We start from the raw sequence: 22,787 nt of genomic DNA on the forward strand, positions 1-22,787 counted from the left end.
CGGTACTTAGAACGGAGGATTGCTCTATTCTATTTTGATATTTATCTATGATATGCTGCTAATTACAATACATGTTTGACTACACAATCACTACACATGAAGGAATATCATACCTCCTGATCAGGGCAGGGCTGTGGCTTCCTGATGTAGTTTTTAAAGAAGACAGAGATTTTCATCTTCATCTGGACCTGGAGATATCAAACTATATTTAGTATTTTTCTATCAGGGGTGATAATGACACAAATTAAATGATGAAAGTGGGGGTGATAAGAACACATAGGATTAAAAAAGGACAATAAAAATGCATTAGAATTGGTGCGCCAGTAGTCGAGTGGTTAAGGCGGGCACCATGTATGCAGGCGACCCGGGTTTGAATCTGGCCCGCAGCACTGTTTCCTGCATGTCTCTCCCCGCTCTCTTCCCTGTTTCCCTCTCTATCCACTGTCCTCTCTCTCTAATAAAGGCACGGAAAAGCCCAAAAATAAATCTTAAAAAAAAACAAAAATGCATTAGAATTGAAAAATGGACTCATTCATACACATTTACACCACCTAATATTTCCATTCACATACTTCACACATTCACAGATGGTATGCTAAATATTTCAGTTTGATTTCTTAATGCTTCATATTTCTAATCACATGCATTTCCACCTCCTCCACATTAACATCCCTGATAGTTAATTCCACTCTTGAGGCCTCTGTGCTTAAATAAATGAACATTTTCAGCTGTGAATGAAAAATGAATGAAAGACAAAATAAAATGATTAAATTTGCTGCTATTCTCATCAAAACACAACAATTTTCATGCTGAACTCAAACTAACAGATCACTTAATAATTTATCTCTCCATGTTAATATAAACCCTGCTGTTCCTTTCACCTATTCTATCGTTCTAACTGTGTAGCTGTTAAAACTCTCACAGCCATCTTGCCTCCTTATCAGACAGAATGCTATGCTAGCACAAACCATGAATAACATTCGCTAACAAGGTGGACAGCTACACAGCTTTAATTAGGGATGACTAATATCTTAAACTGGTTGCTAAACTAATTTCATGTCGATATGTTTGAAATGCTCCTCCGCTTACCAATAAATGGATCTATCGTTCCTTTGTCCTGATGTCTCCTCTGTGTAAACCTGCTGCTGTGAACCACACCGTGGAAAAGTAGCTGTGAAACAATGGCAGAGCGGGTTTCATTCTTCTGTCTCCATAGCAACTCCCGCCATTCCCGCTACTTAATAAACGTCTGATATCTGACTTTAGCCACATTCACTCACAGGAAAAGCAGAGCAGAGGTAAGCTTCTGGGTAAATGAACAAATAAAGACAGAAAAATAACCCAAGCATTACTGTAAAATGTCCTGGCTTTGTCTGAAAGTATACGAATATGTTTGTAAAATATCAAGCTAATTTATTGTGTATAATCACCATCAACGCTCCGTTCTCCCAGGTTCCCTGAACCACCCGCGGCTCCGTCTATTTGCTGGAAAAAAACCGCTGCTTTGTTGAGTCCTGGAGGGGGTTTTGGACTGGAAACCTTCTGATGTGGAGTTTGAGATTTTATTCAGTGCACAGGTAAGTAACGCGTGATTTCTCTGAAGCTCCACAGAGTCTAAAACGGACTTGAACAAACACGTCGAGTTTTCTCTTGTCAGTGAGCTCAAACGGAGCTCAGTGAACTTTATGCTAGCTGGAGTCAGAGAGTCAGAGAGGTGTAAAACAAACCGAGCTAAGACTGTTGACTAGTGCTGATATTTTCATCAGAGGATCAGTGAGAACGTTTACAGGGTGAGGACATGTTTAAACACCTTTAAAATGATCCACTTCGGATCAGAGTTGGTGGGTTTTTAGCTTCAAGAGAAAAACAGACTTTCTATTCTAATTCTACAGTTACATCTACTGGTAAACTAAATAGGGCTGGGGGATAAGGACCATAGCTCAGACATTTATAGCTGAATGGCATTAAACAATATAAATTTAGATTTTTATGTTCTTAAACAAATAACAAATGGTTAGGAGAGAGCAAACAATTAACTGTGATATGATTCTAGTAAAATTAAACCATATTGAAACTTTAGATACCATGATAATGAAAACAGAAGACACTCAAAATTGGTTAATTTTTCATTTTTTACCTTAAAAAATGCAGAAAAACTTCTCAGTTTCAATAAACCATGCAAAAACATTGTCATCTCAACATGAATGTGAGTCTATGACGACATCTTTTCACATGTAAAATATTCATAACTGATGTAAGATCAAATCTGCATTTTTATTGATCAGGTGCCCTGGATCTTAAATCCACGTCTATGTTTGTGACAGCACAAGCAGCTGTAAAATGAACGGCCATTTCATCAACGCGTGAATGTTTTAATGGTGGATAGACTTCCTGTTGTCATGGACTTACAGTCATGGACCAAAGTATTGGCACCCCTGGAATATTTCCACAAAATTCACCATTTCTCCCAAAAATTGTTGCAATTACAAATGATTTTGGTATACATGTGTTTATTTCCTTTATGTGCATTGGAACGACACAAAAAATCAGAAGAAAAAAGAAAAATTGACATAATTTTACACAAAACTCAAAAAATGGGCCGGACAAAATGATTGTCCCCCTTTTAAAACTGTGGGTAAATCATTTTATTTCCAGCATGTGATGCTCATTTAAACTCACCTGTGGCAGTAACAGGTGCTGTAATCTAGAAATCACACCTGAAGCCAGTTAGAATGTCTAAAAGTTGACTCAGCCTTTGTGTTGTGTGTCTGTGTGTGTCACACCAAGCATGGAGGAGAGAAAGAAGAGCCCAGAACTGTCTGAGGACTTAAGAAGAAAAACTGTGGAAAAATATGAACAATCTCAAGGTTAAAGACCATCTCCAGAGATCCTGAAATTCCTTTGTCCACTGTGTGTAATATAATCAAGAAGTTTATAACCATGGAGCTGTGGCTAATCTCCCTGGACGTGGACGGAAGAGAAAAACTGACTAAAGAATGCAACGCAGGATAGTTGGAATGGTGGATAAACATCCTCAGTCAACTTCCACACAGATTCAGGCTGTCCTGCAGACTCAGGGTGCAAAAGTGTCAGCTGGGACCATACGTGGTCATCTGAATGAGATGAAGCGCTATGGCAGGAGACCCAGGAGAACCCCACTGCTGACAAAGAGACAGAAAAAAGCCAGACTGGAGTTTGCAAAAATGTACCTGAGTAAGCCTCAATCCTTCTGGGAGAACATTTAGTGGACAGATGAGACTAAGGTAGAGCTTTTTGGAAAAGCACGTCATTCTACTGTTTACAGAAAACAGAATGAGGCCTACAAAGAAAAGAACACAGTACCTACAGTCAAACATGGTGGAGGGTCAAGGATGTCTGGGGTTGTTTTGCTGCCTCTGGCACTGGGTGCCTTGACTGTGTGACAGGAATCATGAAATCTGAGACTATCAAAAGATTTTGGGCCGCAATGTAGGGCCTAGTGTCAGAAAGCTGGGTCTGGGTCAGAGGTCACGGGTGTTCCAGCAGGACAATGACCCCAAACATACCTCAGAAAGCACCAAGAAATGGTTGGAGACAAAGCTGGAGAGTTCTGAAGTGGCCAGCAATGAGTCCAGATCTAAATCCCATTGAACACCTATGGAGAGATCTCAGAACTGCTGTTGAAGAAGCACCCTTCAAATCTGAGAGACCTGGAGCAGTTTGCAAAAGAAGAGTGGTCCAAAATTCCAGGTGAGAGGAGTAAGAAGCTTGTTGATGGTTATAGGAAGAGATTGGTTTCAGTTATTATTTCCCAAGGGTGTGCAACCAAACATTAAGTTGAGGGTGCCAACAACATTTTTTGAGTTTTGTGTAAAATTATGTCAAGGTTGGCTTTATTCTTCTGAATTTTTGTCTTTTTCCAATGCACATAAAGGAAATAAACACATGTATACCAAAAACATTTGGATTTGCAATGATTTCTGGGAGAAATTGTATATTTTCTGGAAAAATCCCAGGGGTGCCAAAACTTTCGTCCATGGCTGTACATTCATTTTAAGCCGTGGCTACACCCCTCCTAGATGGAGCCCTCGTAGACGCATGTCAGAAGAACCAAAGCAGCATCTAAGTGTATTTATCTTTGGCCCACAGCTAACTCACTGACTTCACAGAGACTTTTTACCTCATATTTACGTCAACAAACCCCCTAAGAATGATGGGAGCTGTAGTCCAGAGCAGGTTGACCCTCCAAACTGCGGTTAAACAAAGAATATTGTAGTGGTGGTTTTCGTAAACGTATTTAAATGTCACTTCAGTAGTAGGAGCCAATCTGTAGTTTATTTCTGATGTCCAAAAATAAATCCCATTAACCACGGATCCACTGACTTCATTCTCCGTTTACACCAGTGGAGAGATTCCTTCACCCTCAACCACAATATTTAGCAGATATATCAGGGCTGTGAATCTCTCCTTTTCAAGAGGATTTGATTTAAATCTCCATTCAAGGCTACGCTCAGATTCACAGACCATTCATTCAAATATGGAACCATTCAGTCTGATTGGATTAGATTTTAAATTGATCATAGATTCCCAATAAATGTCAGTTTGAAGGGGGACAAAATGGAAAAATGGAAAAAAAAACATCAAATTGTCTTTAAGTTTTTTACTAAAGAGACCAAATCCCAGAGCTCCTGTCCAAACATTCTGACATGTTTATGAACAGAAGTCTTCGTCACACTCACCTGCCCAGGTGTGTGACTTTGAGCGTTAGTTGGGGGATAAATATTAAAATGAGTTTTTACTGCTACATAAATCTTTGGCTGTTTTAAAGCGTTAAACTCTTAAACATGGGTTGCAGCGTTAGACACACTCAGCCACCTTCAGCTCAGGAGGATTGTCCTTTGCTGAGGTCTGGACGGTGGCTGCAGTTGTGTCATTAAACCACCAGGTGGAGACAGAATCACATCAATATGACAGTTGATAAGGAAAAATCCAATATTCCTTCCATTTCTGATGATTCATAAATGTTCTGTTAAGCTTATCCAAGGTCCCAGGTGACGCTGTACAGTCAGGAATGGAGACTCTGGCGTCTCTCCTCTTCTCCTGGGTTGATAGTCTAAACTCACATCCTTGAGTAGATAAAATGCTGTTCGTTCCTAGTGTTTCCTCACAGTTTCGTGTGTTGGTGACCTTTAGATGGAGACAGTCTGGCTCCAGTATGGCAGAGGCTGTGGATCATATCTTTGGTTATTAGAATACATCTTAAATCTGAAGTGGATCATATCTTGAGTTATGATCAGGATCAAGGTTTACCATGAGGAATAAAAGCGTGAACTACTTTGGGCTTCGTTGGAAATCTGGCTTCAACCTCTCACTGTGTTGATGTCACTGGCCGAGACTTAGTAAACAGCTCAACTTAAGTCATCCTGTCTCTCGTGTCTTTCTCTCACCTCAGTTCTTGGAGTGGTTATTAAATATTTCTTCATTAAGAGTCACATCTCTTTAGGAGAAATTCAACGGAGAGCTTATTTCTGACTCTGTTACACAATACAAGTCTCTTCTTTTAAATTCATTGTTTAGCATCAATTATTTTCTGACTTTAATATTTTACCAACAAAAACCAAAATCAGAATCCTTCAATGAAACGGACCATTATTAAAATGGCTTCTACAAATATTGATGAAAAATATAAAACCATGGCATGAACAGTAGTGTGTTTATGAATGATCCAGAATATACAGCAGGGCTGATCAATGATGGAAATTCATAATCATGTTTATTTTTGATTGATTTTAGATCAGGATTATTGAACATATTAATCAATGATTTTACAACATCTGCATCTCTATCAAACTTTAAGATTTTAACTCTCTGATCACTTTAAAACCAAGCAATATAGACTGTAGCGTAGCTAAAGGCCAGAAATATATATAATATGTTGATTTAACTGGGCGCCAGACAGACAATTAAGTCTATCATTTAAAATCTCAGGGTGGAGAAAAGATTACGCTACAAAAGGAATGAAGGCCGAGAATCTGCCACAAAACCTCTAAACACTTTAAATAATAACATATAATGATAGTAAATAAGTAAATCTGCACTGACTGTGTTTTTAGGTGTTGGTGCTGTGCTCTGAACTCTGAAACTTTTCCCATTCATGACCAAACCTGTGGACTGAAGGAGGCCACCATGGCCTGCAGCACAGTAATGCTTTAACCTCCATGATCTTGTTTTCATGATGGTGTGAAGCCACAATGGTGATGAAGTTGAACCTTGATGAATTGTCCAGCACTAATCTATGGAGTGGATGAATGTAAAGAGGCCAGTTTTAAGCTGTGATGAAATGCTGCTCAGCCTCTGACTTCACTTTTTATGTCCACATGTTTCTGATGAAGGAAGCAGATACTCTCTAACAGCTGTTTGTGTTTTTTACAGACCATCCATGCAGGCCTTGAACTCAGCACAGGTAAGAGTGTTGGATGTGACTCCCAGTGAACAGGAAGCTAATATCAGCTCCAGCAAACTCCACTCATGGATTGTGTCCACTTCCTGTAGAAGTGGAGTTCTTTCACATCGTGTCACCACAGAAGAAGAAGACTAAATAGAAACACGATCATCCACAGGTAAGCATGAAGATAGACTTGTTTCTCTTTGGTCAGTTCTTTGAGACTTGACCAGTGTTAGATTTTGATGAGCTGAGAGTGTTACCTCACTCCAGTTAGGTTTGTTTGGAGGTGTGGAAAGCTATACTGCCCCCTAGAGGCAGAGGGCAGTAACTACAGTCAGACTAAAGGCCTACAAACAGCTGGAGAGGCTGTGATAGCGCCATCTAATCTGTGAAATCAGGGATAGAAAAGTTGCTACAAGCACCAAATGCTGATTTACAGTCTCAGTGCATCTCTGGGCTATATTTCTATGGAATAAGTCAACATATGGTTCCATCTAAATCTCTGGTATAAGGGTAGTTTAAGCAGCAAATGACATGAATCCCCCTCCAGTCAGAGGCTACTGAGAGATCTGCTAAGCAGTGTTGGGATTATCCAGTTCAAAGTAACACATTCCTGTAATCACATTACCTTCATGTGTAAAGCTGTAATGTTACACATTATTGTTTCTGAGTCATTCATTACAGTCACTGATCAAAGATCTCATTATTGGAGTTACTTTAGGTCGTTCATCTTTCTGTAAAACAGGGTCAGCTAGGTACAGCTGGTTCTTTGAGGGTTTGACAAAACTCTAAACTCCCCTGCTCTGAGACTTAATCGAAGTGATTTGCTGAGGTCAGAGTTCACAGAGAAGGCTTATAATTGTCTGTGTTAAACTAGGATCATCATGAATATATTAACCCTTTAGCTACTGAGCCGGCACCGGTGCTGTGTTTTATATGTCTGGAGTATTATTACCGTAACTCTGTCAAAGTTTGTCCCATCAGAAAAGTTCCAACAGCGTTGGAAAGCTGAGAATTGTGAGAATGCACGCATATATGGTTCATTACGGTACTCACAACCATATGATGTGGGCATTCATAGCAAAACACCAGAAGTATCGCGAGACCGCTACACGGATTCTCAACACTGTAACTCCTCCAAAGTTTGCTCAATCTAAAAAATTCCAACGCTGACAGAGAGCTGAGAATCTGTGCTTTCCGGCAATATATGATATGTGATATATATATTATGGTAATGTTGAACAGCACCGTGAAAATTGCAGCTTTGGCAGAAGACGAGTGAGAAGAGAGTGAAGGAAGAGAGTAAAAGGAGAGCGAGCGAGAGTGGTGTTTAGTTTTCTAAAAATAGCGTTAGTGGCATTCGTGCGTGTCTGTCATGTGCAATAACAATGTGTTTTTTCTGAGAAACATGGATCATCCATTTCATATCTCCCTCAATGAGCAAAGAAACAACGGTGGTGGACGGCTCCTGTCCCTGCGCTGCAGGACAGAAAGATTTAGAAAATCTTTCATACCGTCAGCTGTTAGACTTTATAATTCTAAACAGATGAGACTCCCAGACGACTGAGTTTCCCTTCGGGGATAAATAAAGTTCTTGTATTGTATTGTATGTTACTGAGAATGTTGAGAATGCATTTTTCCACCTGTATTTGCACTAATTGTCTCCTATGTATATAGTTCTCTTTTGCACTGTGTTTTGCACACCCAGAGTCCTAGACTCCAACAATGACTGCTGATTGGTCTAAACATGTATAGGTTCACATTTCAAAAGTCAAATCAAAGCTTCATGAGCAATAACAACATTTCTTCTCATAAAAGCCATGAAAAACAAATCTGTTTTCATTTTCTTCTTTTAAACTGCTGACAATTCCATATAATGAGCAATAATCATTAACCAGATGTTGAAAAGTCAAGTTCAAGTACTCCTGGGAAAAGGGAGCAAAGCTCTCAGACTTAGGGCATTTCCAGACTATTTTACAGCCAGAATAACTAAATATGTCCAAATGGACATTTTTAGACTCAGAAGGTAAAGGGTTAAATGACAGCCCTCTTCTATGCTGATGAACAGGGTGTGTGTTATTTCCTGTCCGCGGCAGTTTTTACTTTCACTTTCTCCAGTTGTGGCGCAGATCTTTTCTCTGAGGCGAAGGTTTGGTAAGTGACACTTTTCTCCATTTTAAAGCCTCTCAGTTTAACTGGAGAGTAAAATCAGCTGTAAGCTAACAGCCACAGGGTTCATCATCTGCTCTGACTGCAGTAGAAGATCAGGGTGACTGAGGGTTTGTGAAGAAATCAAACGGTGTAATGTTGGAGCAGCAGCTCTGACATGAAAGTGTTATCACTCTGACCTCTGTTATTAAAGAGGTAGAGAACACTGTAACAATTTTTTCAACTGTACACTGAGGTATCTGACTGAACTATAATAAAACACATCAGTGTTGGTTTTATAGCAAAAGTTTGCACCGAACTGATAAAAATCTGGATTTTACGGTTTTAATTAGCTCAAACGGACATCTGCCTTGAAAAGTCTATTCTGGAAAGGTGGGGCTTATGTAACCATAACCAGGGTTGCCAACTGGGTAACCATCGGTAGCGTTAGCTAACTGACTTCACCATTCAGAGACCACTCCCATCCTCTCCTGCCTGCACCTGCACTGTCTCAGCTCTGAGAGCTCCGGCTATAGTAACGCCGCTGCTGGAGCTAACAGACCAGACAGGTAGTGCTCAGAACCACCACGGTCCACCCCGACACTATAGCCTGAGTCAGGGGGACTCTAGAGGGGAAAACTCCTCCACTTTAAAAAATCACTATGAGGCAGCGGTGTTGTGGAACTCTGTCTGTGGCTCTCTTTGACAAGAGGACATCACTGTCACTCCCGCCTTATCTGGAAAGCCCCGTCCTTTCCCCCTCCCTCCTCTCAGAGCCAAACTGCCCACTTTCTGTGTGTTTTTTAAATTGCGGAGGTGGGCGGAGTTAGCTCTGAGCCGGAGGTTCACTTACACTTTCAGTTAGAAGTAAATCTCCACAGTGTCTGTGGTACCGTAATGATCTGATATATGATGAGGACTCTCTGATGTGTTCACAGTCAGGGCTGACTGACTATCTGGCTGGTTTCATGAAGGAGCGACAGACTTTGGAGTTTACTAACAACAACAGCCCTTAAAGCAGGGGCAGCTGCTCATTATTAGACCATTAAGGCAGCAGGGCAGAGGCTACCAACCAGAGCTGCAGAGGGAACCTGTGGCAGGCAGCAGCATTACAGTTCAGACAGTGTTTGACCAGGATTGGCACGACTTAATGAAAAGTTTTTTACTTTAACCAAAGAGCACTTCAGGTGCAGACTAATCCTTGTTTAGCTGGGTCATCACATGCATCCTCAGTAAGAATCTCTGATTGTAGCTCAGTAAAGAAGAAGCTGTAGTCAGCTACTGGAGCCAGCTAGTTAGCGGTGCTGCTTATGTTAGCTTCATTATGTGCTCCTACAGTGTTCAGGCCTGACTTCTTCCTGCCTGCTCCTTTTGCCTTCTTCTGTTCCTCACAATAACAACAGGTGTTGAAGCTAATGCTAATGTAACCCGTGCATGTGTGGGTGTGTGTGTGTCCTCTGCGTTGTGTTCTGGGTTATATTGACCACAGGAAACAGTACGTGGGTTCTGGTTCTTTACTTTGGCCGTTCTGTATTCAGAGACAAAAAATACAAAAATCCACGAGCTCAGTGTGTTTCTCGTCTGCAGCACACATCTCCCTCTGATCATGCTGGCAACAGCTTTTTAACTGTTTTTCTTATTTGACAAAAATACATAACAGTGGAATAAAATGTACATATTTTAGGCTTTTACATTGATATGGACACAGAATCCATCAATCACAATTTTAAGATATTTTAAAGATAAAAATACCTATGAAATAAACAATTATGACACCAAATTATTTACAGTTGCAAAAAAAAAGTGTGTGAACCCTTTGGGATTTCTTGGATTTCTGCATAAATGTGAGGTGTGAGTGGTGGTAGGACTCAGGTGCGGAGACGGAAGCAGTATTAAACAGTTTATTGTGCAGGTATATACAGTGTGAGGGGGGATTCCAAGAGTCCAAGAGGAGGTGAGGGTGAGTTGGAGCTGGCTGTGGTGATCTGAGCAGGAGGCACTGGAAAAAGGAGGAGAGGCATGTTAGTAAATGACACAAGGTAAGTACAAACACTGGAGATCACTATAATCATCAAAAAGATCACGAAAACTTCTCTGGAGGATCGGAGAAGGAGCCTGGAGCGGACGTTACCATGAGGTATGGTAGACAAGACTCAGGCGCTGTAGAGAGCTGCAGCTGGTCTTAAGTAGCGTGAGTTGATTAGTTGATCTGCTGCATGTGTGACTCTCCACAGCACCAGGGGGCAGGGCGAAAGCCTCAGGAGAAGCAGAGGAAAGTTAGCGCCAGCAACCAGCTCCGGAAGTTTCCACAAAATAAAACACATAATACACAACAAACACCACAGTACCCCCCTCTCAACGGACGCCTCCTGGCGTCCTGCCAGGCTTGTCTGGGTGCTCCCTGTAAAAATCCCGAAGAAGATCATCGTCCAAAATCAGTTTTCTGGAGATCCATGAGCGCTCCTCTGGTCCATAACCCTCCCAGTCGACCAGAAACTGGTAACCCGCGCCTTGAGGTCTGACATCCAGGATTTTGGAGACGGTGAATGCAGGGTGGTCATCGATGATCCGGGGGGGAGGAGGGGCGACGGTAGGAGGGCTGAGGTCACTGGAGGATACCGGCTTGAGAAGAGACACATGGAAGGTGGGATGGATTTTCATAGATTCTGGGAGCTTGAGTTGCACGGCCGAGGGGTTGATAATTTTGGTGATCTCAAAAGGTCCAACATAGCGTGGAGTCAGTTTCTTGGATTCCGTCTCGAAGGGTAAGTCTCTGGAGGAGAGCCAGACCTTCTGGCCAGGGGTGTATTCGGGGGAAGGAGTGCGGTGCGCGTCAGCCAGCCTCTTATTGCGCTCGGCTGTGCGCGAGAGTGCAGCTTTGGCCGTCCGCCAGACCTCTCTGACGCGCTGAAGGTGGTGCTGCACCGAGGGAACCGAGACTGAGGTCTCCTGCTCAGGGAACGGGGGGGTTGATAACCAAGGCAACACATAAACGGGGACATGCCGGTAGCAGAGCAGGAGAGCGAGTTGTGGGCATACTCGATCCAGGGGAGATGAGAGCTCCATGAGGAGGGGTGGTGAGCAGCCACACAACGTAAGGCAGCCTCCAAACTCTGATTGGCCCTCTCCGTCTGCCCGTTACTTTGTGGGTGGTACCCAGATGATAAGCTGACCGTGGCCCCCAGCTCCTTGCAGAACTCTTTCCAGACACGTGATACAAACTGGGGCCCGCGGTCCGACACGAGGTCGCTGGGGATTCCGTGGATACGGAATACATGGAGGACCAAGAGATGAGCCGTCTCCAAGGCCGAGGGGAGCTTGGGGAGAGGAACGTAGTGGATGCCCTTGGAGAACCGATCCACGATGGTCAGGATAACGGTGTTCCCTTCGGAGGGCGGTAGACCGGTGACGAAGTCCAAGGCAATGTGAGACCATGGTCGACCAGGAGTGGACAGGGGATGCAGCAGGCCCGCAGGGGGTTGATGGGAGGACTTCCCCCTGGCACAGGTGGCGCAGGCAGCCACGAACTCGCGGGTGTCCTTAGCCATGCCAGGCCACCAGAAACTCTGCTGCAGGAACCCAAGGGTCCTCTGGAAACCAGGATGGCAGGTGAGTTTGGACGCGTGAGCCCACTGGAGCACTGGAGAGTGAACAGAGTCAGGAACGAAGAGACGGCCAGGGGGTCCGGTACCGGGGTCTGGTTGAGTCCTCTGGGCGTCCTTGACCGTCTGAAGGACGTCCCAGGTGGCAGCTCCGACGATACAGGAGGGAGGAAGAATCAGGTCCGGTTCCATGCTTTCACGAGGAGGGGAGTCCACACGAGACAGGGCATCAGGCTTGATGTTATGGGAGCTGGGCCTATATGAGAGGGTGAAGTGGAACCGGCTGAGGAATAGAGCCCACCGGGCTTGACGGGAGTTCAACCTGCGAGCCGTGCGCAGATAGGCCAGATTCTTGTGATCAGTCCAGATGATAAAAGGTTGTCGCGTGCCCTCCAGCCAGTGCCTCCACTCCTGCAAAGCCCAGACCACAGCCAGCAGCTCACGGTTTCCCATGTCGTAGTTCCTCTCAGACGGGGACAGACGGCGAGAGAAGAAAGCACAGGGGTGGAGCTTCTTAGTTTCAGGGTCTCTTTGGGATAGCACAGCCCCAGCTCCGGTCTCCAAGGCGTCCACCTCCACCACGAATTGGAGGGAGGAGTCAGGGTGTTTCAGGACGGGAGCAGACGTGAACAGAGTCTTAAGCCTCGTGAATGCCTCAGCTGCCTCAGCTGCCTCAGGTGACCACCGGTAGGGGGAGCTAGAGGAAGTGAGCCTGGTGAGGGGAGCAGCCACCCTACTGTAATCTCTAATGAATCTTCTGTAGAAGTTAGCGAAACCTAAGAATCGCTGGAGTTCTTTACGGTTACAGGGGACGGGCCAATCTGTGACTGCCTTAACCTTCACTGGGTCAGGCTGTAATTGACCCTGGGCAATGATAAACCCTAAGAAGCTGACAGAGGGGGTGTGAAACTCACATTTCTCGGGCTTAACATGGAGTTTATTTTCTAAGAGTCTCTGCAGGACTAACCGGACATGCTGCTGATGTTCCTGGAGTGACCGAGAGAAGATGAGGATGTCGTCAAGATAAACAAACACGAAACGATTGAGCATGTCCCTAAGCACATCATTAATCAGGGCCTGGAAAACCGCGGGGGCGTTAGTAAGACCAAAGGGCATGACCTGATATTCAAAGTGGCCAATGGGGGTCTTAAAGGCAGTCTTCCACTCGTCTCCCTCCTTAATGCGAATAAGGTGGTAAGCATTCCTTAAGTCAAGTTTAGAAAAGACCTGGGCGGAACAGAGAGGCTCGAAAGAGGGGTCGATCAAGGGAAGTGAATATTTGTTTTTAACAGTGATATCATTGAGACCTCTGAAATCGATGCAGGGGCAAAGTGTGGAGTCTTTCTTTTTAACAAAAAAGAAACCAGCTCCTAAAGGGGACGAGGAAGGGAGGATGAGACCTGTGGCTAGTGAGTCGTGAATGTAAGTTTCCATGGCCGCCCTCTCCGGGGCGGAGAGGTTGTATAGGCGACTACAGGGCAGGGACGCGCCGGGGAGTAAATCAATCGCGCAGTCATAGGGTCGGTGAGGAGGGAGAGAGACAGCTAAATCCTTGCTGAAGACTTCAGCTAGATCATGGTACTCTGGAGGAACATTGGCTAAATCAGGAGGAGTGGGAGGGGCGGACTGGCAACTAACCGGGGGATTGGCAGAACGCAGGCAGTGAGAGTGGCAGTGTACGCTCCAATTGTTAATGGTCGCGGTTTTCCAATTGATCTGGGGATTGTGTAATTGAAGCCAGGGGAGACCTAAAACAACGGGAGCATGGGGTGAAGGAATGACGAAAAGTTGAATCTTTTCACTATGATTGCCGGAGGTAATGAGGGTAATAGGGGCGGTTCTGTGAGTGACCTTGGCGATGAGTCTGCCGTCTAAGGCAGTAACGTCCTTGGGAATGGGTAAGGGTTCTAAGGGGAGTTGTAGCTGTTGAACTAAGGTGTCTTGAATGAAATTGTCGTCAGCTCCAGAGTCAACAAGAGCTTTAATGGGAACTGAATCACGCCCCCAGAGGACACTGGAGGGAACGGTTACGCGCAGAGGAGGGCTAGAGGAGGAGGAGGTTTGGCTCACACGAGTGCCCTCATTCACGGGTGAGCCCTGTCTTTTGGCGTCTGGGGACAATTGATAAGGAAGTGACCTGCCTGACCACAGTAGATGCAAAGTTTGAGGCTAAAGCGTCTTTGGCGCTCACTGGGGGTTAGCCTAGCATGACCTAACTGCATGGGTTCCTCAACAGGTGTGGAGGGAGAATCACGGGAAGACCTAAAGTGCTCCGGGGACCGAGGAGCTGACTGACCAGAAGAGGGAGCTATAGGACGGGGGCTGAAAGACCTATGCTGAATCCTCTCCCTGCGTCTCTCCCTCAGACGGTTATCAATACGAATGGATAAAGAAATTAAATCCTCGAGGGAGTCAGGTTCATCCCTGGAAGCTAGCTCGTCCTTAAGCTCACTAGAAAGGCTTCTAAGAAAGACTCCTTTGAGTTCGGTCTCCCCCCACCCGCTCTCAGAGGCTATAATGCGAAAATCAATGGAGAAATCAGCTACAGACTGGCGACCTTGGGAGAGGGAAAATAAACGTTTTGCTGCTTCCTGGCCCTGGAGGGGATGATCAAAAATCCGACACAATTCACTAGAAAATGAGGAGTAGGAAGCTAACACTGGGGACTCTCTCTCCCAAACAGAGGTGGCCCAGCGGGAGGCTTTCCCGCGTAACAAATTAATAACAAAAGCAATCTTGGCCCTGTCGGTGGGGTAACTCAGGGGCTGCTGGTCAAACACAAGAGAACAACGTAACAAAAACCCACTAGCGCTACCTATTTCTCCCGAAAAGAAATCGGGATGAGGGACATGTGGCTCTCTAAAGTGGGGGAGGGGAGGTGAAGGTAAGGGATCTACTGAGGGTGGCTGAAGGCTAACAGGTGGAGGCTCAGGTGCAGGGTGGTGAGGCTGAGTGGCAGAGAGTAATTGTTCTGAAATGTTGGAGACCTGGGTGTTGAGAGTCTGGAGAGATTGCATGATACCTTTCAACATGGATTCGTGCTGTCCTAGTCGCTGTCCTTGATGGGTGATGGCTGTCTTGAGGGTGTCCGATTCCACTGAGTCCATTTCTGGCCTGAGTCTTCTGTGAGGTGTGAGTGGTGGTAGGACTCAGGTGCGGTGACGGAAGCAGTATTAAACAGTTTATTGTGCAGGTATACACAGTGTGAGGGGGGATTCCAAGAGTCCAAGTGGAGGTGAGTGTGAGCTGGAGCTGGCTGTGGTGATCTGAGCAGGAGGCACTGGAAAAAGGAGGAGAGGCACGTTAGTAAATGACACAAGGTAAGTACAAACACTGGAGATCACTATAATCATCAAAAAGATCACGAAAACTTCTCTGGAGGATCAGAGAAGGAGCCTGGAGCGGACGTTACCGTGAGGTATGGTAGACAAGACTCAGGCGCTGTAGAGAGCTGCAGCTGGTCTTAAGTAGCGTGAGTTGATTAGTTGATCTGCTGCAGGTGTGACTCTCCACAGCACCAGGGGGGCAGGGTGAAAGCCTCAGGAGAAGCAGAGGAAAGTTAGCGCCAGCAACCAGCTCCGGAAACCGGAAGTTTCCACAAAATAAAACACATAATACACAATAAACACCACAATAAATTGGTCATCAAATGTGTTCTGATCTTCATCTAAGTCACAACAATAGACAAACACAGTCTGCTTAAACTAATACTGCACAAAAAAATGTGTTCATGTTTTTATTGAACAAACCATGTAAACATTCACAGTGCAGGGTGGAAAAGTCTGTGAACCCCTAGGCTAATGACTGGTTGACCCTCCTCTGGCAGCAATAACCTCAACCAAACGTTTCCTGTAGTTCAGATCAGACCTGCACAATGGTCAGGAGGAATTTTGGACCATTCCTCTTTACTAAACTGTTTCAGTTCAGCAATATTATTGGGATGTCTGGTGTGCATCGCTCTCTTGAGGTCATGCCACAGCATCTCAGTCAGGTTGAGGTCAGGACTCTGACTGGGCCACTCCAGAAGGCGTATTTTCTGTTGTTGATTCATGATGTGTTACATTTGTCATCTGAACTCGTATTCCAACTTGTTTTGCCAACTTCTGGCCGGAAGTGGCAAATAGAACGTCTCTCCAAGTCGTATTTACAACTCGTGAACTCGGTATTGCACAGAGCATCCTGACCTCGACGTGGTGGCACAAAGTATTAAGTGTAGTGAAAACTTTGATTTTGACCTGTTTTCAGAACCTTTTGCTGTCTGTCAGTGCATCTTTAGAAATTGTAGACTCAGCACTACCCTGTGGTTGAATGTCGTGTGCAGCAACAGTCTTTTCATACATGAAGTACTGTGCAGTGTGCTGGTTTAAAGGTTTATTGGCTAACAACTGATCAATGATGCTAAAAACAATGACACGCTAATGCAAGAACGCCATATGTCATTTTTACATCTTTTTTTCATTGATACATACATGCATACAAACACTACTTAAATGATTCACCCGTCTATATGTGAATTAATACACTATATACATGGCGTACCTAGAAATTAAACAAACACATTTAGAGATTCACAAATGTCCAGAGTTCTCATTGTTTTTTGTGTTTCATGCCATGCAGTGAGCTCATATAATATTCTATCTCCATTTGAAATGGTTGTATCATTGGTAACTTTTGAGGCCATTTACACTTACTGATATAATATTTATCGAACAATGTAAGTCAATTCAAAATATAAGGCTTTTGACAGTTTCCATTTCCATTGTCATTATAAAAAATTACATCCTTTTCTTTTAACTGACCTTTGGAGCCGGTTTGTACATTATAGAGTTGCTCTTCATCCAACCAAAATGAGTGACTATGGAGACACTAATTTTTTCCCAACTCATCGTGGTTATGACAAATGAAACGCAAACAACTGGGAAATCCATTTTTGCAGAGAAATGTGACGTCATTCCCAGTTCTGACTTCCAATCTCGGAGGTAAATGGAACGCAGCATTACTTCTATGCTTTGGCTCGTTGTCCTGTTGCATCACCCATCCTCTGTTGAGCTTCAGTTGGTGGACAGATGGTCTTAAGTTTTCCTGTAAAATGTCTTGATAAAATTGGGAATTCATTTATCCATCAATGACAGCAATCCGTCCAGGCCCTGAGGCAGCAAAGCAGCCCCAAACCATGATGGCAGCCCCAAACCATGATGGCCCCTCCACCATATTAACAGTTGGGATGAGGTTTTGATGTTGGTGTGCTGTGCCTTTTTTCTCCACATATAGCGTTGTGTGTTCCTTCCAAACAACTCAGTTTTGGTTTCATCTATGGACAGAATATTTTGCCAGTGGTGCTGTGGAACATCCAGGTGCTCTTTTGTAAACTTCAAATGTGCAGCAATGTGTTTTTTGGACAGCAGTGGCTTCCTCCGTGGTGTCCTCCCATGAACTCCATTCTTGTTTAATGTTTTACTTATTGTAGATTTGTCAACACAAATGTTAGCATGTGCCAGAGACTTCTGTAAGTCTTTAGCTGACACCCTAGGATTCTTCTTCACCTCATTGAGTATTCTGCACTGTGTTCTTGCAGCCATCTTTACAGGACGACCACGCCTAGGGAGAGTAGCAACAGTGCTGAACCTTCTCCATTTGTAGACAGTCTGTCTTACCGTGGACACATGAACATCAAGGCTTTAGAGATACTTTTGGAACCCTTTCCAGCTTCATGCAAGTCAACAATTCTTGATCGTAGGTCTTCTGAGAGCTTTTTTGTGCCAGGCATGGTTTACATCAGGCAATGCTTCTTGAGAACAGCAAATTCAAAACTGGTGTGTGTTTTTTTTATAGGGCAGGGCAGCTTTAACCAACACATCCAATCTGATTGACACTGATTGGACTCCAGGTTGGCTGACTCCTGGCTCCAATTAGCTCTTGGAGAAGTCATTAGCCCAGGTGTTCACATACTTTTCCACCCTGCACTGTGAATGTTTACATGGTTTGTTCAATAAAAACATGAAAACATATCATTTTTTGTGCAGTATTAGTTTAAGCAGACTGTGTTTGTCTATTGTTGTGAATTAGATGAAGATCAGAACACATTTGATGACCAATTTATGCAGAAATCCAAGAAATCCCAAAGGGTTCACACACTTTTTCTAGCGACTGTATATAACTGGAAGTGTCTGCAGAGAGAAAGAGGAATTTGTGATTGGCAGTGAATTTCAAGTCAGACTTATTACATTTTATTCTTTTTCACAATTATTATATGGCTAATAAAACACTTCCAGAAGAACTGACTAAAACAAACAAAAAGCGAAGGGGGGGGGGGGGGGGGGGTGGAAGCTAGCAAGAGGGAGGCAGTCTACCAACGGAAGTGTCCCAGGAGTTCCCTTGCCCACCACTCATGAACTTACTGCAAACACAGCAAACAGGTGCAGACTACTGTGTCCTAGTGCACCTATCACTACAACAAAAAGGTGCGGGGCTGATTTTCAATCATCTTGGATTTTTTTTTACTCTCAGAGTAAGATTAAAAATAGGACAGGTTGGTTCAGCTATAAAATCTGAGGCTAGCTTGTATAAGAATGGTTCTAATCCGTCTGGTCCAGCTGGTTTGTGAGGGTTGAGATTTTTTAGCACCGTCGACACACCTGAAATAGTAAAACTTCTGAGTTTTGGCTAGTTGATTCACTATTTTAGATTTGTCTGACTTAAAACCAGAGGATATAAAATGCTGGTTAAAAGAGTTCAAAATGTTTGTTTTATCGGTTACACTATGACCATCAATAATAAAGCTAGATGGAAGGTTAGTAATTCTGCAATGGTTTGATTATGATTCAGTACTTTCCCAAAATTTCTTTGGGTTTTTTAGGTTTTCTGTTTTTTTTTTTTATACAGATAAAATTCAGCTGTTGATTTGAGAATTAGAGATGTACATGTACAGTACTTGTTCTAACCTTTCAAAGCAGATTGATTCGCCCGTTTCCACGTTTCTTACCGGCAAATCCATCTTGCAAAGCTCCCATCTGAACTGTTTGGGCAGGACCAATCAGCGTTGAGGGGCAGTACTCTCAGGCACGGCAGAGTCGTGACGTAAGCAAGCAGCAACAAGAGGCCAGTACAATTATGGAGGAAGACACTAGCGTGGATGCTGCTAAAGCGCCAGTTTTATCAGAACTTGATGACAATTCTTCGTTTAAAGAAGAACAAAGAACAGCAGTGAGTTGTTTTCTTTTCAAAAACCACAAAAGTCGAGTACTGACATGTCTACAGTTGCCATGGTTCACATTATGCCGCTTTCTATGGAGTTTACTCTCGGTATTGGCACACCTTGGTTTGGGACTACGATGTTGTGTTTTGTTGCTCTGATTGGCCCATAAAGATGTGACAGAACATTCATCCAATCACCCTCCGATTTTTTTTCAAAGACTCTTCCCTTTCCCCTACGCTGTGTATGAGTGGTTTTCCAGATGGATGTGTGAAACAAGTCCATCTGGCATGTCAGGTTACATTTGTTCCTGAGCTGTCTAAAATAATAATAATAATAATAATACATTTTATTTATAAAGCTTTTCATAAAACTCAAAGACACTGTACAAAACAGAAAGATAAAATCACGTTAAACAAGCCAAAAAACAACAAAGTCAACACAAGCAAATCAGCAACACAGTCACAGATTAAAAGCCAGTCTAAAGAGGCGTGTTTTGAGGAGTGATTTGAAGGTAGGAAGGTCCGTGCAGTTTTGGATATGGGTTGGGAGTGAGTTTCAAAGGGAAGGGGCAGCTATGCAGAAAGCTCTGTCCCCCCAGGTTCAGTGCTTGGTTCTTGGGGGGGGGGTTTGAGGCGGAAGATTGAAGACTACAGGCGGGAGTGTGATGGTGAAGGAGGTCAGTGAGGTAGGGTGGGGCCAGAGCATTAAGGGCTTTGAAGGTAAGGAGCAGTATTTTAAATTGAATTCGGTAGGGGATAGGGAGCCAGTGGAGTTTTTGGAGAATGGGGGTGATGTGATCGCGGGATCCGGTATGGGTGAGGAGGCGTGCTGCAGAGTTTTGGATATACTGAAGTTTATTGAGAACTTTGGAAGATGTACCGTAAAGAATGCTATTACAATAGTCTAGTCTGGAGGTGATAAAAGCATGGATCAAGGTTTCAGCAGCAGCGAAGAAGAGTAGTGGGCGGAGACGGGCTATGTTTTTAAGGTGAAAAAATGCGGTTTTGGTAAGTTGTTTGACATGCTGTTCAAAGGAGAGGTTGTTGTCGAAAATTATGCCCAGGTTGCGGATGTGAGAGGAGGGCGTGAGGGTAGAATTTTCGATAGTGAGGGTGAAGTCTTTAATGTTCTTCGTGATGGATTCAGGGCCAATGATTATGATGTCGGATTTGCTGTAATTTAGTAAAACGAAATGAGTGTTCATCCAGGATTTCATATCGTTTAGGCAGTTTGACAGGGTTGTGGCAGTACTGTTTGTGAGTGAGCTGGTGGAGATATACAGTTGAATGTCATCTGCATAACAATGGAAATTTAGGCCATGGAGACGGATGATGTTGCCAAGGGGAAGTAAGTATGTGGAGAAAAGGAGGGGACCAAGCACCGAACCCTGGGGGACACCTTGAGACAGGGGAGCTGTGGTGGAGGAGCAGTTATTTATGTGAACAAATTGTTTTCTGTCTGTGAGGTATGATCTGATCCAAGATAGGGCGGTGCGTGATGCTGAGGGAGTGTTCCAGTTGGGAGAGCAGGATGGAGTGGTTGATAGTGTCAAACGCAGCAGTGAGGTCGAGGAGGATGAGGATGTTAAGATGGCCAGAGTCAGAGGAAAGGAGGAGGTCATTTGTTACTTTGATAAGGGCTGTTTCGGTGCTGTGTAGATGATGGAATCCAGACTGAAAAGTTTCATACAGGTTGTTATTGGAGAGGTGAGATTTTATTTGGGAGGAGACGACACGTTCCAGGATTTTTGCGAGAAAGGGGAGGTTTGAGATTGGCCGGAAATTGCTCATGGAGTCAGGGTCAAGACCGGGTTTTTTGAGGATGGGGGTTACGGTGGCAAGTTTGAGAGAATGGGGGACAGAGCCAGAACTGAGGGAGGAGTTGATAATGGTAGCAATGAGAGGGGAGATGGCTGAGAGGCAGTTTATGATTAAGTTTGAGGGGATGGGGTCCAAGGTGCAGGTTGATTTCTTCAAACTGGAAGAGACGGTGGAAACTTCAGTTGGGGATATGGGGGAGAACTGAGACAGAGGCTGGGTGATGACGCAGGGAGGGAGTGGTAGAGGGCGGGGGGGTGGCGAAGCTGCTGTAGATGTTGTTAATTTTGGACTGGAAATAGGTGAGGAAGGTATTGCATTTGTCGACTGTGAAGGAAGAGGAGGTATTGTCACTGGGTTGTAGGAGTTTATTGATAGTAGAAAAGAGAGCTTTGGGATTGGAGGAGCCAGAGTGGATTAAATTAGAGTAATAGTTGGACCGGGTTGTGTTTAGTGCATGCTTGTATTGTTGTAGATGGTCTGAGTAGGCTTGGAGATGGACAGTTAGACCGGTTTTTCTGTGGAGTCGTTCTAGTTGGCCTTTGCGTGATTTCATTTTATGTAGTTCAGGAGTGTACCAGGGGGCGGAATGTGTGAAAGAAACTGTTTTAGTTTTGAGGGGCGCCAGATTATTGAGACAGGAGGTGAGTGCGTTGTTGTAGTATGATACAAGTTCAGAGGGGTTGTTAGACGACGGCGGAGGGAAGGCAGTGATATGGCTTGTGATGGAGGCTGAGAAAGAGGAGGGGGAGACTGATTTGGTGTTCCTGAAAGATAAAATACGTGTTTGTTTTGGGGTAGGGATGGGGATGTTAATATCAATAATTAAAGCCAGGTGGTCAGAAATATGGAGGTTGGTACTTGAGACATGTTGAAGCGTAAGACCGGTGGAGCAGACCAGGTCCAATATGTGACCATGACTGTGGGTGGGGAAATTGATGTGCTGTGTGTAGTTGAAGCAGTGTAGTAAGTCCAAAAATACTATGGCAGATTTGCATTGTGGGTTGTCAATGTGGAAGTTAAAATCACCAAGGAGGAGAACAGAGGAAGAAATGGAGCATAATTGGGTCAGAAGGTCAGGGAATTCAGCAAAGAAAGAGGGATTTGGCTTTGGGGGACGGTATATGATAGCAGTGACAAGAGAAATGGGACCAGGGAGTTTAAAAAACAGGTGTTCAAAGGAATTATAGATGGGGGTGGAAATGCTTGTTGTTTTGATATCCTTCCTGTAAATAGCAGCAACACCACCCCCCCGCCCATCAAGACAGGGTTTGTCCATATAGGTGAATCCTGTGGGTGTGGTCTGGTTCAGAGAGAAATAATCCATAGGTTTATGCCAGGTTTTGGTGAGACAGAGGAAGTCCAGGTTATTGTCAGTGATGAAATCATTAAGGATGAGACTTTTGTTAGATAGTGAGCGTGTGTTGAAGAGGGCCAGTTTTAATTGCTTATGAGAGTTGATAGGGTGGGGGGATTTAAGGGCGGGAGGCAATGGCTTACAGGGGATGACAGACAGGTTTGATCTATTGATAGATTTGGAGATGGACGCGTTCTTCACAAGTCTGTTTGTGGTAACAGTCTCAATTTTAAATGTGGGTTGA

The 22,787-nt window shown here is 44.1% G+C and overlaps 1 pseudogene; it reads left to right on the forward strand.

Annotated features, from left to right (window-relative positions):
- The first annotated feature begins 8,526 nt into the window (after positions 1-8,526).
- Positions 8,527-22,787, forward strand: part of LOC121509992 — a 33,573-nt pseudogene continuing 19,312 nt past the window's right edge.

This window comes from Cheilinus undulatus, linkage group 5 (genome assembly GCF_018320785.1).
Source record: "Cheilinus undulatus linkage group 5, ASM1832078v1, whole genome shotgun sequence".
NCBI lineage: Eukaryota > Metazoa > Chordata > Actinopteri > Labriformes > Labridae > Cheilinus > Cheilinus undulatus.